The sequence below is a fragment of the Delphinus delphis genome, chromosome 20 (genome assembly GCF_949987515.2).
Source record: "Delphinus delphis chromosome 20, mDelDel1.2, whole genome shotgun sequence".
In the NCBI taxonomy this organism is placed as follows: Eukaryota; Metazoa; Chordata; class Mammalia; order Artiodactyla; family Delphinidae; genus Delphinus; species Delphinus delphis.
In genome coordinates this window covers 5,313,623-5,332,368 of record NC_082702.1, presented here as the reverse complement: position 1 = coordinate 5,332,368, position 18,746 = coordinate 5,313,623, and the positions used below count along the sequence as shown (strand labels likewise).

The window sequence follows — 18,746 nt, the reverse complement described above, 5'->3', positions numbered from 1 at the left end:
TGGGGGGCACCCTCTAGATCCAGCCCCTTAAGACCAAGGCACCCATCCTCCTGCACCCAGAGCTCCCTGTGGGCTCTGCTCAGGCCATAGTTCTAACAGTGGAGGAAGACATTTCTCTCAGCCAAATTCCACTTTCTTCACTGCTGCTCACGTGTGATCATGAGTTATCAAACCAAACCCATGCAGGGAAATGCCAGCCTCAACACTGATGTCCCAGGAACCTGAGCTAAGACACTAGGGCACCTCAAACCATTCCATGCAGGTTCTCCAACAAACCCACTGCCAGGTTCTCCAGCCTGAACTGAGACATTCCTTTCCAACAGATCCACACAGCCCTCGATCCCGTAACTACCCTTGGGACAGGTGCACACACCATTCACTAGGCTCATCTTGATGCCCCCGCTTGCTGCCATATCCCTCCTGCGGTCCCTACAGGCTCCCCTCCGCTTTCCCCATTTTTCTACCTCTTCCCCATGCATGACTGACTAAAGGAGAATAAAAGGCACAGGGACTTCTCGGCAAAGGGATCCAAACAGGAATGTACACAAGCTGCCACCCAAAGGATATTGGGCATTCAGTATGAAAATCAAGAAACTGGCCCTTTGGGCTTCCCTGGTGGCGCAGTGTCTGGGAGTCCGCCTGCCAATGCAGGGGACACAGGTTCTAGCCCTGGTCCAGGAAGATCCCATATGCCGCGGAGCAACTGGGCCCGTGCACCACAACTACTGAGCCTGCGTGCCACAACTACCGAAGTCCACGTGCCTAGAGCCCGTGATCTGCAACAGGAGAGGCCACCGCAATGAGAAGCCCACGCACCACAATGAAGGGTAGCCCCTGCTTGCTGCAATTAGAGAAAGCCCGTGTGCAGCAACAGAGACCCAGTGCAGCCAAAAATAAATAAATAAAATGAATAAGTTTATTAAAAAAAAAACAGACGGGGCTTCCCTGGTGGCGCAGTGGTTGAGAGTCAGCCTGCCGATGCAGGGGACAGGGGTTCGTGCCCCAGTCTGGGAAGATCCCACATGCCGTGGAGCGGCTGGGCCCGTGAGCCATGGCCACTGGGCCTGCGCGTCCGGAGCCTGTGCTCCGCAACGGGAGAGGCCACAGCAGTAAGAGGCCCGCGTACCGCAAAAAAAAAAAAAAAAAAAAAAACAGACGGCTTCCCTGGTGGCGCAGTGGTTGAGAGTCCGCCTGCCAATGCAGGGGACACGGGTTCGTGCCCCGGTCCGGGAAGATCCCACATGCCGCGGAGCGGCTGGGCCCGTAAGCCATGGCCGCTGAGCCTGCGCGTCCAGAGGCTGTGCTCCTTAACGGGAGAGGCCACAACAGTGAGAGACCTGCGTACCGCAAAAAAGGGGAAAAAAAAAAAAAAAAGAAACTGGTCCTCCTGGGAAAGTCTGCCACCACCTGGGGACATTATGGAGTCTGGGTACAAAGGCATTTGAGATCAGGGAGGACGTCTCAAAGAGAGGGTCCCCAGGTCTCAGTTTCCTGTTGTCCCCACTCACACCTACTTGGAAGATGTTCTAGCTCTTTAAGGGAGGCCTCCTTCATGCCCCATTAGGTTCTCCTTCTGCCCACCCTTAGCGCAGTGAAACCACCACCGCTGACTCTGTGCAGATGAACTGCTGGAAGGCAAGTCTCCTGTCCAAGGTGGCGACTGGTACCTGGATGTGCACAGCCTGGAACACTGGGGGCTGTAGCAGAGCAGTCACACAGGAGACTAAACAAGAGGACACCTCAGGACACCGCATGAGGACATCCATGGGCTTTTTAGGACTCCTGTATTTTGGGGCTCTTCTCTTCCGTAATTTAGTAGCCACATGTGGTAAAGATCAATTACAGCTGAAATGTCCAGAATGCAGGAAACATCCTCATCACCTGCCCTGTTCTCTTGGTCTCCCTTGAGGATTATCCAGCCCAACCCACAGTCCTAACATCTAAAGACACCTCCAGTATCAGGTACTGCAGCCATCCTGGGAAGGGGAGGAACACTGAGCCCTTAATAAAGGGTAACCAGGAAAGACTGAAAATAATCAATGGAGAAGGGCTTTCAGATGAGGGTGATTGACTTTAAAGGCAATAAAACCTGGTTAAAATGACAGAGCTTGTCAAGGCAGGATGGGGAGCCCTCTCTGAGCCTAGACCTGAAGGGGGACAAAGGGCCTGAGCATGGTGATTTAATAACCAAAGGTAAGAGCGGAAACTAACATCTGAGACAGATGGTGTCTGGAAACAGAGAAAAGGTGCATGTGACCAGGCAGAGTGAACCATGAGAAAAGCTCCCAGGATGAGGCTAGGGACACTGGCAGGGCCCTGAGGATGACACAGGGCTGAGCAGCCACAGGGAGGAGGCGGGATTTTCTCCTGAGGACAAATGGAGGCCAGTGGAGGTCTGAGTGTCAGGAAGTGACAAAATCTCCCTGGAGATTTATCCTTAGTCATGGAAGACACCTGATGATGGTCTCGCTGACTCTGAGCCTAGCTTCCTGCCTCCATCCTACTGTTTTTTAGTTTTTCATTTTGGGAAGTCTGGGATCCATTTAAAATTCTAATTACCAGTGGACACTCCCTCCAAACCAGAACTGCCACACACAGACACACGCCCAATCTGGCCAATCATCTCAGGGGTCAGTGTTGCTCACGCTCAGAGTTTCTGGTCTAGTCTCTCATCTCCATGTTACAAGTGGGCTCCCTGAGGCCCAGAGGGGAGACATTTATGACAAGGTCTGAGCTGAGTGAATAGAATCGGGTGTGAATGAATTCTGAAAAGGTCACCTGATGGGCAAGTGGGCACAGTTTGTTTTTATCAACCATCCCATTTAACACCAGCACCATCTTTCATGTGCCTGAACAAAGGAAACTTCTCTTTCAAGGTTCGATCACACTGGTACCAAGCAGGTAATTCTTCTTTATCAGAAGATTGCAGTAAAATGTTTTAAAAACACAGAATTGCAAATATATATCCCTGGTGCAGAAAACATTGTAAGGGATCAGCTTAGAAATAAGATCTGAGCAATCCTTTTCATCGTGAGTAGAGGGACGCTGTTGGAAGAAGGTTCCAAGTCAACCCCACCCATCCTTCCTCATTGGCACAGAAGAGTCAAAAGGGGCCTGAGGGAAACATCTTCATATCACCTCATAGCTCACTATCTTCCCCGACCACAGAAAACGGAAAAAAAGGATTAGACTAACTGGTTAAACTAGGTTTTGACTGTTACTATAAAAGATCATTGACATCTTTGCCAAGTACTCGTCAAAATAGTCTAAAGTTATTTCTACTTACCAAAGAAAATTTCAAATATATTAGATGAAGAGAAGAAAGCACTCAGGCGAGGAATGAATCTGAAACAAATCTGAAAAAGAAATAATGTGTGTATTATTTTTAATCTAAAAATCTGGTATCAAAGTTTTAAAATAAAAACTGAGGGTATACCACATTTGGAAAAGAATGACATGACTAGAATATTGGAGACTGAAAAAGCTTATTTCATAAGTTAAAAATGATTTATAGGAAAGAAGAAATTGAATGAACTAAGATTTATTCCAAGCTACAAAAAGAACCATATGTAAAGAAAAAGAAAAATGTAAATCCATTAAAAAAAACAATGTTGCCTTAAAAAGCCACCACCACATAGTGACAGAGTCAGTCATTTCTTGCCCCACTTCTCCTCTCCCCTGACTTCTACCCCATGTCAGGAAAAGGTAAGGGGGTGACAACTGAATGAATCAAGTCACTGCCTGCTGGCTCAACAGGGTTTGCAAATGGAAGTTATCTTCTGATACAAATAATAACAAAAGGCACAAGCCTTATTGACAGGAGTTTTGCAATTCTCATCCTCATCTGTATAATTTAAAGAAATTTTAAATGTATTAGATTCTAAAGACACGAATCAATATCATCACAACTTAATCATCTATATCCAATCAACTCACCATCCACCTGGATCCAGTTTACCCTCTCTACTTTTACTAGGTGTTTCCATCTCATTCTGTTCACCTGTCTCCCTATTTCATCTTGGTCTGTGTGTCTCTTTTTATTCCCCTCTACACTCCTGCTGTTTCTCCCCTCTTATTTCTTCCCTCACACCTGTCCTGCCCCACTCTGCAACTTATTCCCCTTCGAGATGCTCTTTCTCTCCAACCTTTCTGTCAAAAATCTGCAGGTATTTCTGCCTCTTGTTTTGCCTCATCTCTGCCCTCCGGGTTACACTCCTTCTCTCCCTGTTACTCTCCCTTCCTCCCCACTCTCTGGAACCCCAGGTGGCTGTGCTTCCTTCCTGCTCTTCTTTCTTCCTCTGCTCTTGTCACCCTTTGGCTTCTTTCTCTGCCAGCACCATGATGCACTGAAGTCCATGGTTCTACGTTTTATCCTCTCCACGTCTGACGTACCTCACCACCGTTCGCCTCCCCCTCCTCCAGGGCAGCTCTCCCTCGTTGTTTTCCAATCCCTAGAGATCTAGCTTTTTCATTTACTTCTCTATTTTATTCACCTGCTACTTTCAAGGCTTAATCTCTTTCATTTTACTACCTCTTTGCAAGTCCCTCAGCCACCCTCTACGTTCCCATCGATTCTCCCTCATGCTTTTCTCCTTCGCAGTTTTAATCTTTCTCTCTCAGTCGCTCAGTCTCTGCTTCTCCTGATGCCCCTCGCCCATTTAAGGGGCTGGAGACTGAATGAGATGCCCGCGGACCGGAAGAGCACATTTTTCAATAGAGCTGAATACGACACGGAACAACACTAGGTGTCACAAGGCTGGACCAGGTCACCTCCCCCAACGCGGGGTGAGGGGAAGGGCTGACCAGGAAGGGGAGGCCAGAGAAGCAGAAGGACCGGCCTTAGAAGGAGGCGAGGACAGAGGCGCTGGGAGAGAGGGAGGGGGTCTCAGGAGAGGGGCGGGGCTCTGCAGAACCCCAGGACCGCGGGAAGGACGCGGCCTGTCCGGGAGCGCTGCCGCCGGCGCTGCCCTCCAGGGGCCGAGAGGGCGAGGCTGCGGGGCGCGAATTCACCTTGCGGAAGAGGACTTTACAGGGGGAGGGCGGAGGTACTAAAGAGTTTTAAACAGGAAAATGTCGCCAAAGACGGTGTCTACGTGGACCGAAGGCTGAAAAAGCCAAGGGAACGGACCAGCCTCAGAAAAAATTAAAACCCAAACGAAAAGATACCCGACCTGCAACTGCCACGTCTGGATTTACTCTGGGACGGGTGCGGCGGAGGGTGACGGTGGTTGGGGCGGGGGGGGGGGGGGCGCTGCACAAATTTACACTGGAAAGAAACTTACGCTCCGCTCTGCGACCTTGGCTCAGCACTCTCCGCTCTCCACGTCCTTAGGAAAGGGCTCCTGGCGTTCGAGGGAGGGCTTCCGGGGCGGGGCCTAGGCGGAGCGCCAGCGGCGAGGGGCGGGGCGAGGAGAGCGCCCAGGTCTGCGCACTGAGCGCAGGAGGGAGGTGCAGGGAGCAGGGCGGGGTTGGTGCGCCTGTTACCTTGACTACATTCCTTTAAGTTACTGGCTGTAACAGTTTTCACCTGTGGGCCAGTTATGTTGGAAGCCAAGATACTTCCTCTTAAGACTAAAAGGGTTTAATAAAAACCTATTTCTCACAGCAAGTTGTTCTGACGTCCTGCTAGCGAGGCTGAAGCAATTCACTGGTCTGGGAACTTGGGTCTCTAGGAGGGGAGAGGGAGGGGTTGACGTGGGCCATTAGTTGGATCCAGGAACACTTCCTAAATTGGAATTAATTTAAGCAGCTTTAAGAAGTAAGAATGGGACTACTCTCTGCATTACAAATAACAAATACAAAGCTCCCCCTGGGTAGAAATGGGCTATTTCATACTGACACCCTACAAAACTGCTTTTTTTTTTTCTATTCCCCATTCACGCAGAAGGGCAAACTCAACATAGTGCTGAGTTCCACAAACTCAGGGACAGTACCTGGAGGTCTGAGATGGAAGACTAAGACATGTGATCATTTAGGCCACTAAAAATTGCCTTAAAAACAGCAATACATTTTTTTTAAATTGTTATAAACTGCATTATTCTTTCTTTTATCCAATGTGTTTTAATTATTTGCCTTTCTAAAACCAATTCTGTAAACAGTGACATAGAGTTGTATAAGCAACACTTTATACAGTGACAAACATCACAGTATAAGTTTAAGCTGTAGAGCATAAGTAACTGACTGACATATACTGTGAAATGATTATCACAATAAGTATAGTTAGCATCCAGAATTTCATATAGATAACATAAAAAGAGAAAGCAAACTAGAAGAAAAAACTTTTTTTTCTTTTGATGAGAACTGCATTATTGTTTAAAAAACTTACTCTATTCCACACTTGGGAGAATTACTTTTAAATATCTTTCCCCAAAACTTTTAATGAAATTCTACTTAAATACATAATAACACAATGTAATTTCAAATTGATTATATGTTCATTATGAACATAATTAGAATTTTTCACTTTTTATTTCCAAATATATTTTAGTTTTTTATTTTCTATTTCTTAAAGTTTTGTCAAGGGTGGGTAACAAAGCCTGAAAAATAACAGTCTTCAGAAGACACTGGGATTTATTTCCATTTAAAGAATAATTAAGTTGCAATATTTCTAACAGCATTTAGTAGGGAGGTATATTCTCTTTAATTTGAACCCCAAAGAAAGTAAAACTAGATTACCAAATATACAGTAACTTCATTTGGACCCCCAATATTTTTAAGGCAGTATCTGTTAGATAACATCTACTATAAACTATGCTTTATCACATCCCTACATGTGAAACATTTCAACCAGAGAGACATGGGAATCCATTGAAATAGGATGATGTTTACATAGGGAAATTAGCATACTTAAAGTATTTTCAGGTAAAATGAGCAGACTGTCCTGGTGTATAACTCACAGTAAGTTTAATTATCATGCATCATCTCATATAGATAAAATGAAGAGAAATCAAAATAGGAGAAGGGGCTTCCCTGGTGGCGCAGTGGTTGAGAGTCCGTCTGCCGATGCAGGGGACACGGGTTCGTGCCCCGGTCCGGGAAGATCCCACATGCCGCGGAGCGGCTGGGCCCGTGAGCCATGGCCGCTGAGCCTGCGCGTCCGGAGCCTGTGCTCCGCAACGGGAGAGGCCACAGCAGTGAGAGGCCCGCGTACCGCAAAAAAAAAAAAAAAAAAAAAAAAAAAAAACAAAATAGGAGAAAAAACTTTTCTTTGATGAGAACTGCATTATTCATTTTTTAAAGTTTTTTTTTAATGTGGACCATTTTTAAAGTCTTTATTCAATTTGTTACAATACTGCTTCGTTTTATGTTTTGGTTTTTTGGCCCCAAGGCATGTGGGATCATAGCTCTCCATCGAACCTGCAAGTCCCTTCACCGGAAGGCAAAATCTTAACCACTGGACCGCCAGGGAAGTCCCCATTATTCTTTAAAATACTTACTCTATGCCACACCTGTGATGAATTACCTTGTGAACGTATATGGTGACTAAAAAATTCCTTTTTAAAAAAAAGCAAAATAAAAAGATCTTAGAAGAACAAAATATGCTTAAGCTAGCAGAAGGTAGGAAAAAGGATCAGAGACAAATGAAATGTAGAATAAAACCAGAGAAAATGACAACAGTACAACATCGTTATTTGAAAAGGATAACAAAACTGACAAATCCTTATCCAGATTAACAACAAAGGGAAGACTCAAATGACTGAATCAGAAATCAAAGAGGGGACATTATAGCAGATTACAACTGATTCTTCAGAAATTTTTTTTTCAATTTAGAAGAAAATATTTAGACAACTCTATGCCTAAATATCAGATAACCTAGAAGATATGGATAAATCCATACAGAACACAACCTACCAAGAGAGAATTATAAAGAAATTAAAAATCTGAACAAGCCTATAACTTTTAAGGAGATTGAACCAGTATTCAAAAACCATTCAGCAAAGGAAAGCAAGATAGCTTCACTGCAAAATTCAACCCAACATTTATAAACAATTAAGACCAACCTTCCAAGGACTTCCCTAGTGGTGCAATGGTTAAGAATCTGCCTGCCAGTGGAGACATGGTTTGATCCCTGGTCCAGGAAGATCCCACATGCCGCGGAGCAACTAAGCCCATGCGCCACAGCTATTGAGCCTGTGCTCCAGAGCACCCGAGCCACAACTACAAAGCCCACGTGCCACAACTACTGAAGTCCATGCACCTAGAGCCCATGCTCCGCAACAAGAGAAGCACTGCAATGAGAAGCCCACGCACTGCAAAGAAGAGTAGCCCCTGCTCACCACAACCAGAGAAAGTCCGTGAGCAGCAACAAAGACCCAATGCAGCCAAAAATAATGATAGCCAAAAATAAATAAATAAATATTTTTTAAAAATCAACACATTTCAAAGACCATCATGACTAACGGGAATATATTCTTTTTTTTCTGTGTTTTTACAAAATTTATTTGGTTGAAGTATACTCGATTTACAATATTCTGCTAATTTCTGTTGTATAGCAAAGTGAATCACTTATACATACAATACATATATTCTTTTCATATTCTTTTCCATTATGGTTATTAAGGATATTGAATATTGTTCCCTGGGCTATGTAATAAACCAATGGAACAGAACAGAATGCCGCAAAGTAATCCTTTCCAGTACGTGAAGTGTTTTGACAAGGGTACCAAGACTACACAAAGAGGAAAGGACAGTCTCACTAACAAATGGTGCTGGCAAACTAGATATCTACCAGCAGAAGAAGGAAGCTGGAACCTTACCTGCATCAAACGCAGAAATTCCGTGCGCCAAATGATACCATCAACAGAGTGAAGAGATAACCTCTGAGGGATGGAGGTGACGAAAGTCATTTAAAGAGCACCCACGTGTCAGAGATTTAGGTTGATTTCACAGGTGAAGACCAATGATGGAATAAAATACCTTCTAGCCCTGAGGTCTCTTTCTGAACTTTCCATTCCACTCCCGACCACTGAGATTTTGAAGTCAGTGACTCACTCATTTAGCTTCAATGCATTATAATAAGTCTGAACATATTTCCTCCAGTACGTTTTTTGCAGAATTTACCAGGCATTCTTGCAAATGAATACATAACTTCCAAGTGCACATTCTTTACTCCTGGCTTACAGAGGGTGACAGAGGGGGTTGTTGAAACTTATGATCTTACAGCCTATTGGTCAGAAGCACAGGTGATAACGTACATTTGTGCTGCCACCTGAAGTGTGCTGAAAGGGAGGGCAGTCCTGTGAGATCTGTAGGATCTCATGCGATCTCAGTACAGGCGGTGTCAGAATTGAGCTGAATTGCAGGAGACACAGCTGGTGTCCCAGGAATTGCTTGTTGTGCAGAAAACTCCTCACACATCCGTGACCAGAAGTGTCAGAAGTGTTCTATGTGAGGGTGTTGTGGTGTGAGACATAGGAGACACAGAGGAAAGAAACACACAGTAGGAAGAAATGGATTTTTCCCTCCACAGGAGGAAGAAAATCAAGTTTTTCCTTTGTAAGAACACCCAACATAATGAGATAACTTTTCAAGATCTTCCAAGTACTTTACCAAGACAAACCATATTTTTGGCCATCAAACAAGTCTTGATAAAGTATAAGAATTCAAGTTATACAAAGTATTTCTATGACCACAATGGAAAAACCAGAAATCAATAAACAAAAAATATCTGGAAAAAGTATAATGGAAAATAATGACCACAAATATATGGAAAATAAAGACCTCCTAATGAACAAGGTTGGAACAAGGAAGAAATTACAGAGGCAATTAGCATGTATTCTCAACTGAATGAAAATGAGAACAGAACATATGAAATTTACAACTGACCAGTACTTCAGGAGAAATTAAAAACTTGAAAATGGATAGCAATTTATTAAAACATCTGAAAACCTAAGGGCTCTTTCTTTTTTCTTTCTTTGTTTGTTTGCTTGGGTTTTGGTTATTTTGGTTATTAATGTGAACTTCCTGCTTGACATGGGACTTACATCCATAACTCAGTTCATCCAGTTCTGAGGCTTACATAGGCGGGGGAAGGCAGGACCAGGTAAAAGGGCAAGGCTTGAGGTTATTTACAAACATTTGATTATGATACACCACTTCAAAATGTTATAACTGAGAACACATAGGCCATTGAGGGTAGTTGGACTACAAAAAGTAATATATTTCTAGATAAAATAAAAATGAATGGCTATTCTAATGGGAAGAGAAAACAGAAATTGGAAGTAATAAGGGTAATTATTTAGGAAAAGAATTCTTGACATCAAGATGTCAAAGGTGAAACAATTCCTGGAGATAATACATTCTTACCTGTAACCTTGACTCTGGGAGGTGAAGGTGGGGATGAAAAAACAAAAGGTCATTGAAAGTGTACCAGTCAGCTTTCTAAAAGTTTTGCTGTGGTGACAAATATTCCTGAATTCTCACTGGATTATAACAACAAATATGTATTGCTTCCTCATATGACCTCTATCATTATTATCACCTCTTGCTTATTTCTATAATTCAATTGTCATTAAGGGTAAAATTTCAGTCTACCCAAGAACATTCTTGCAGTAGAGAGGAAACAAGGCTATACAGAACAAAGACTTTGAAAGCGTCCATGTAAACATGCCATTCTTCTTTTTTTTAATATCTTAATTGGAGTAAAATTGCTTTACAATGGTATGTTAGTTTCTGCTGTATAACAAAGTGAATCAGCTATACATATACATATATCCCCATGCCCCCTCCCTCTTGCATCTCCCTCCCACCCTCCCTATCCCACCCCTCTAGGTGGTCACAAAGCACCGAGCTGATCTCCCTGTGCTATGTAGCTGCTTCCCACTAGCTATCTATTTTACCTTTGGTAGTGTATATATGTCATTGCCACTCTCTCACTTCATCCCAGCTTACCCTTTCCCCTCTCCGTGTCCTCAAGTCCATTCTCTACATCTGCATCTTTATTCCTGTCCTGCCCTTAGGTTCTTCAGAACCTTTTTCTTTTTTTTAGATGCCATATGTATGTGTTAGCATACAGTATTTGTTTTTCTCTTTCAGACTTACTTCACTCTGTATGATAGTCTCTAGGTCCATCCACCTCACTACAAATAACTCAGTTTCGCTTCATTTTATTGCTAAGTAATATTCCACTGTATATATGTGCCACATCTTCTTTATCTATTCATCTGTCGATGGACACTTACGTTGCTTCCATGTCCTAGCTATTGTAAATAGAACTGCAACGAACATTGTGGTACATGACTCTTTTTGAATTATGGTTTTCTCAGGGTATATGCCCAGTAGTGGGATTGGTGGATCACATGGTAGTTTTATTTTTAGTTTTTTAAGGAACCTCCATACTGTTCTCCATAGTGGCTGTTATCAATTTACATTCCTACCAACAGTGCAAGAGGGTTCCCTTGTCTCCACACCCTCTCCAGCATTTATTGTTTCTAGATTTTTTGATGATGGCCATTCTGACTGGTGTGAGATGATATCTCATTGTAGTTTTGATTTGCATTTCTCTAATGATTAGTGATGTTGAGCATCCTTTCACGTGTTTGCTGGCAATCTGCATATCTTCTTTGGAGAAATGTCTGTTTAGGTCTTCTCCATTTTTGGATTGGGTTGTTTTTTTGATATTGAGCTGCATGAGCTGCTTGTATATTTTGGAGATTAATCCTTTGTCAGTTGTTTGTTTGTAAATATTTTCTCCCATTCTGAGGTTGTCTTCTCATCCTGTTTATGGTTTCCTTTGCTGTGCAAAGCTTTTAAGTTTCATTAGGTCCCATTTGTTTATTTTTGTTTTTATTTCCATTTCTCTAGGAGGTGGGTCAAAAAGGATATTGCTGTGATTTATGTCATAGAGTGTTCTGCCTATGTTTTCCTCTAAGAGTTTTATAGTGTCTGGCCTTACATTTAGGTCTTTATTCCATTTTTAGTTTATTTTTGTGTATGGTGTTCTAATTTCGCTCCTTTACATGTAGCTGTCCAGTTTTCCCAGCACCACTTAAAAACATGTCATTCTATTCACACCAAATGGGCCAAGGAACTCAAATGACCAAGCTTGCATAAAATAGGGAGGGAAGAGCAATCCTCTCAAAGGGATGGAAGGGTTGCCTATGTCAATTGGCCAAGCTTGATATCAAAGGGCAGACATACATGACCTCACAGGAGGGTGATAAATGATTGGAAATAATACTGTAATATGTTATTAGTACAGCTTCATCAGAAAGAAGTCCCTAGCCACAGCAATTGGACAAGAAAAATAAAAGGAATCCAAATTGGGAAGAAGTAAAATGATCACTGTTGGCAGATGACATAATACTATACATAGAAAATCCTAAAGATGCCACCAGAAAACTACTAGAGCTCACCAATGAAGAGGGTAAAGTTGCAGGGTACAAAATTAATATACAGAAATCTGTTGCATTTGAATACAGTAAAACCAAAACATCAGAAAGTGAAATTAAGGAAACAATCCCATTTACCATCACATTAAAAAGAATAAAATACCTAAGAATAAACCTACCTAAGGAGGCAAAAGACCTGTACTCAGAAAATTATAAGATACTGATGAAAGAAATCAAAGATGACACAAACAGATAGAAAGATATACTGAATCCTTCTCCTAGAGTAATGGAAACAGAAGCAAAAATAAACAAATGGGACCTAATGAAACTTAAAAGCTTTTGCAAAGCAAAGGAAACCATAAACAAAATGAAAGAACAACCTACAGAATGGGAGAAAATATTTGCAAATGAGACAACCAACAATGGGTCAATTTCCAAAATATACAACGGCTTATATAGCTCAATATCAAAAAACCAAACAACCCAATAAAAAAATGGGCAGAAGACCTGAATAAACATCTCTCCAAAGAAGACATACACATGGCCAAAAGGTAGATGAAAAGATGCTCAACATCACTAATTATTAGAGAAATGCAAATAAAAACTACGAGGTACCACCTTACACCAGTCAGAATAGCTATCATTAAAAAGTCTACAAACAATAAATGCTGGACAGGGTGTGGAGAAACAGGAACCCTTGTACACTGTTGGTGGGAATGTAAATTGGTGCACCCACTTCGGAGAACAGCATTGAGATTCCTTAAAAAACTAAAAATAGAGTTACCATATGACCCAGCAATCCCACTCCTGTGCATATATCCAGAAAAATGAAAACTCTACTTCAAAAAGACATATATACTCCAATGTGCATCACGACACTACTTACAATAGCCAAGACACAAAAGCAACCTAAATGTCCATCAACAGATGAGTGGATAAAGATGTGGTACATACATGTTTACAATGTGATATTACTCAGCCATAAAAGACAATGAGAGAATGCCATTTGCAGCAACATGGATGGACCTAGAGATTTTCCTACTAAGTGAAGTAAGTCATATGGAGAAAGACAAATATCATATATCACTTATATGTGGAGTCTGAAATAATGATACAAGTGAACTTAATTATAAAACAGAAACAGACTTAGAGACAGTAGAAACAAACTTACGGTTACCAAAGGGGAAACGAGGGGAGGGATAAATTAGGAATGTGAGATTAACATATACACACTCTATATATAAAATAGATAATCGACAAGGAACTACTGTGTAGCACAGGGAACAATATTCAATATCTCGTAATAAACTATAATGGAAAAGAATCAGAAAAAAATATACATATAAGTGAATCACTTTGTGGTACATCTGAAACATAGTAAATCAACTATACTTCAATAAAAAAATAAATAAAAGAAAGTTATCTTTACTTTGTTCACACACAAAATACATTCACCTCAGTTCCAACTGAAATGAAAACAAAAAAATGTCTATACGAATACAACTTCCATCACCAGTGAGGATCTCATAATGGTCTCACGAGATCCCTCTTGCTTGGAAAACAGCTTGTTCATTCATTAATATCAGGTCTTGATTGTAATATTACATCAAAGGAAGTTGAAAACCAAATGCCATACTACTATCTTTTCTGTTACTGAAAGGATATCCACGGGAGATCACACTACTCCCAGGAAACATTTGCAAAAATCTGGACACACCTTTTAGTGTCACAACTGGGGTAGTGCTTCTGGTGTCTAGTGTGTACAGTTCAGTGATGCTGGTAAACGTCCTACAATGCAGGGAACAGCTTCACACAACAAAGATTTATCTCACTCACAATGTCAATAGAATCAAAAAGTTACACCATGTTAACATGAACTGAAAGGAAAGAGGAGTATCTTCTTAATAGCAGATAAAATAAAGTTCAAAGAAAATAAAACTACCAAGGGTAATAGCAAATGACATAATGAAAAAAGGGCCAATCTACCATGAAGACCACACAATCCTAAGTGTACATGCACAAAAGAACAGCAGCAAAATTTGTGAAGCAACAACTGATAGAACTGAAAGGATCAATACACAAATCCACAATTACACCTTGAGATTCTGATACACCTCTCTCAGTAATTGACAGAACAAGGACAAAGAAAATCACCTTGCATGGATGAACTCCATACCACCATCAAATCATGGGACAGAATCAAGAATTTTAGGACAACATTAAAAAACAGCAGATTACACATTATTTTCAAAAATATGTCAGGATACATAAATCACAGCAATATCTTTTTGGATGCATCGCCGGTAGCCAACTCCCACACTGAGGTTTGTTTAGAACAAGCTGGTTGACGTGAAATCTCATAGGCATTTTTCCAATTATATCTGAGTCAAAATCCTGAGGATGATTCGTAGCTCCCATCACTATGACCTGGCACCTGTGATCAGTACCCAATCCAACCCAAAGACTCATCAACTGAGCTTTCATCATGGCTGTAGCTTCATGGTCAGAACTTGAATGTTTTCATAGAAAGGAGTCAATTTCATCTATAAAGATGATGGAAGACTGTGGCTTCATGGCAGGGAGAAAACAGCAGCAGGTAGTTTCTGAAATTCTCCATACCACTTACCGGTCAGTGTTGAAGGCTGAAGGTTAAGAAAACAACCTGCTTTTTTGGCTGTAGCCTTGGTAATCAATGTTCTACCACAGCATGGAGGCACATAGAGAAAAAACACCTTTTGGAGGCTGCAGAAGCTTGGAATTTTCAAACAAATGTTTCTTTTTTTTTTTTTTTTGGCGGTACACGGGCCTCTCACTGTTGTGGCCTCTCCCGTTGCGGAGCACAGGCTCCAGATGCGCAGGCTCAGCGGCCATGGCTCACGGGCCCAGCCGCTCCGCGGCATGTGGGATCTTCCCGGACTGGGGCATGAACCTGTGTCCCCTGCATCGGCAGGCGGACTCTCAACCACTGCGCCACCAGGGAAGCCCCAAATGTTTCTTTTTGATAGGTAAGATGACTGTATCTTTCAGATCCATAATGACATAATTTAAACCTCCTATATCACTCCAAGTAACATACGTGTTCAGACGGTCTAGTTGACGAGCAGCAATACCCATTTCATATTCTGAAAGCTTCACATTTTTCACGCCAATTGGCTTAATTTTTCTGTTTCAGAGCTTTTGCTTTCTGATTGGATGAATGGCATCCATCATCCATTCGATTGTAAAGTATGTTATTGCATCAAATATCACCAAACAGAAAATTAAACCAACATCATTCCGACTCAGGGGACGAGAAAAGGCTTCAGCATGTTCCATCTTGATTGTTAACAGTCGCATGAAGAACAGGAAATTGTTAACACCACCATTCTCTGCGAAAGGGTGCCTAGGCTGGAAGAACCACCTCCATTTTTGCACTAGGTCGTACCAGTGCCTGTGCAACAATCAGATCTGGTTCATTCTGGCCACCTTCACCTAGGACCCTGGTTCTGAGGTCACCCAAGACAACCCCATGCCCCTGCAGCAAGCCAGCTACCTAAACTTTCCCTGGAAATGGCCTAACTCACAGGGGCAGCACTAACAGAGAACTAAGGGCCTAGGCCAGGTGGACGGCAAGGTGAGGACTGGGACGCCCTTGGAGGTTAATCCAATGGATACCAAGGGCTGCGGGAAGCTGGGGGGTGGCACTAAGGTGGGGTGTGAGAGGAAAGGGAGGTGACCTTTCCAGCTTGGCTTCCCAGATCCGATCTGGTCCGCAAAGGACCTCAGCTGGACCCTTCACCCCTCCCACAAAGCCCTGTGGGAACCCGCGACTCACTCCCTCACAGATACCTCACTTTTAAAAAAAAAAAAAATTATTTATTTATTTTTGGCTGCGTTGGGTTTTCATTGCAGTGCACGGACTTCTCATTGCTGTGGCTTCTCTTGTTGCAGAGCACAGGCTCTAGGTGCGCGGGCTTCAGTAGTTGTGGCGGGCGGGCTCAGTAGTTGTGGCTCACGGGCTCTAGTTCACAGGCTAAGTAGTTGTGGTGCACGGGCTTAGCTGCTCCACGGCATGTGGGATCTTCCCAGACCAGAGCTTGAACCCGTGTCCCTTGCATTGGCAGGTGGATTCTTAACCATTGGGCCACCAGGGAAGCCCAATACCTCACTCTTCAAAGGCCAACATACAGAGACAAAAGGCAAAAGCAGTAATAGGATAGAAGCATGGGCCAGACCTATCTGCTGGTCTTACATGGTCTACTGGGGAGGCGTCTGTGGCTCACACTGGGGACTTAAACACTGGTGGCAGACATCTCGGGAAGCATTCATCTGCATGAGCTCTCCAGGAGGCTGACATGTCAGCACCAAGACCCAGCACCATCCAACAGCCTGTAGGTTCCTGTGCTGGGACTGCTCAGGCTAAACAAGAAACTGGGTGGGGACACAGCCCCAACCATAGCCGACAGGTTGCCTAAAGAAATCCTGAGCCCACAGCCATCTCTACACATGCATCTACACCTGGCCCTGCCCACCAGAAGGCCAAGACCCAGCTCCACCCACCAGTGGGCAGGCACAAGCCTCGAGACCAGCCTCACCCACCATGGGGCACACGTGAGAAGCAAAAAAACTGAAGTCCTGCAGTCTACAGACAGAATCTGCAAACACAGGCCAGACACAACCCTGGGACCAGCTGGCCCCTGACCCTTGGCTTACAAGAGGGGAGTGTACTGCTGGGACACAAAGGATGTCGCCTAAAGTGGGAGACACTTTCTCATCCCTCCAAGGATGAGAAGCTCAGCTAACCTACCACATACCTAAAAATACAAATAGCAATTTAGACAAAATGAGGCAACAGAGGATTACGGTTCAGATAAAGGAAGAAGATAAAACCCCAGAAGAACTTAGTTACATGAAGATATGCAATCTACCAAAGGAAGAGCTCAGAGTAATGACCATAAAGGTGATCAAAGATGTCAGAAGGAGAATGGATGCACAGAGCAAGAAATGAAAAGTTTTTAACAAAGACTTAGAAAGTATAACAATCCAACAGAACTGAAGAATACAACAACTGAAATGTAAAGAAAAAAACAAAAAACTAGAAGGAATCAACAGTAGACTAAATGAGGCAGAAGAATGGTCAGTGGGCTGGAAGACAGAGTAGTGGAAACCACCCCCGAACAGAAAAAAGAAAAAAGAATGAAAAGAAAGGAGGACAGTTTATGAGACCTCTGGGACCACAGCAAGTGTGCCAATATTCACATTATAGGGGATCCAGAAGGAGAAGAGAGAGAGAGGGCCTGAGAAAATATCTGAAGAAACAATAACTGAAAAATTCCCTAACAAGGGAAAAGAAAGCGTCACCTAAGTATAGGAAGTGCAGAGTTCTATATCCATAGAAAAACTTCACAGTAAACACAAACCAAAAACCTGTCATAGACACACATTCAGAAAGCACCTGAGGGCTTCCCTGGTGGCACAGTGGTTAAGAGTCTGCCTGCCAAAGTAGGGGACAGGGGTTCGAGCCCTGGTCCAGGAAGATCCCACGTGTCATGGAGCAACGAAGCCCATGTGCCACAACTACTGAAGTGTACGTGCCTAGAGCCCACGCTCCACAGCAAGAGAAGCCACCACAATGAGAAGCCCGCGCACCACAGCAAAGAGTAGCCCCCACTCGCCACAACTAGAGAAAGCCCGCGTGCAGCAACAAAGACCCAACGCAGCCAAAAATAATTAAAAAAAAAAAAAAAAGAAAGCACCTGAAAAGATGCTCAACATCATGGGCTCTTCCACTTTGTACAGCTCCATGGAGCACCTCTTTATTTACTAGGTGCGATGCTGCCTAACTCATGAAGCATTCAATAAAGCCAGTTAGATCTTTCCATTTCCTTGGTTGAACTGTTGTACACTAATTGAAGTCAAGAGTCTGAAAGGCACTGCTATACGATTTGCATTATAGACATTTGAATATTCTGCAACAGAGTGTGGAGAGAATAACTCAAGTACAAATTACGAGTATATAATCTCCGACTTGTATGTCGTTTGATCCCATATTGGAAAGATTGTTATAGATGCTTTCAACCCTGAGATACTAACAGTGCATTGCTAGCTTCTGCTATAAAGTACAGAGATGGAATAAAACTGTTGGAAAAAGGAACAACATACATCCAGTGTTGTGACAAAGTTGATTATTTTATTAGTTAAAACAGGAGACTAATGATACATTCTGAATAAAACAGCAGCAAAATGTAACGGCGAGAGTTAAGAGTGAATCATATATATACACACACTATTCTGAATATTTTCATTAAATGTTCCTCTCCAGAATATTTCTCTCTTCAATTTCCAACAATAAGACTAATTTTCCTTTAAACATAGATATATAAAACTACTATTGCCACTCAATGGAGAAAGTGACCAAGTCTACCCCTGCATTATTGC

General features: G+C 42.7%; 1 long non-coding RNA gene and 1 pseudogene across 1 annotated transcript in view; both read right to left on the bottom strand.

Moving 5' to 3' along the window:
• LOC132416456 (uncharacterized) overlaps positions 1-5,347 on the bottom strand; it is a 46,596-nt gene extending 41,249 nt beyond the window's left edge. Inside the window, exons 1-2 of the long non-coding RNA XR_009517594.1 lie at positions 5,283-5,347; positions 3,287-3,356 (exon numbers count right to left, since the gene is read on the bottom strand). This is a non-coding gene — a long non-coding RNA (uncharacterized lncRNA). The remainder of the gene's footprint in view (positions 1-3,286; positions 3,357-5,282) is intronic.
• Positions 5,348-14,576: 9,229 nt separating this feature from the next.
• On the bottom strand, positions 14,577-15,650 carry LOC132416994 (outer mitochondrial transmembrane helix translocase pseudogene; annotated as a pseudogene).
• Positions 15,651-18,746: the final 3,096 nt, after the last annotated feature.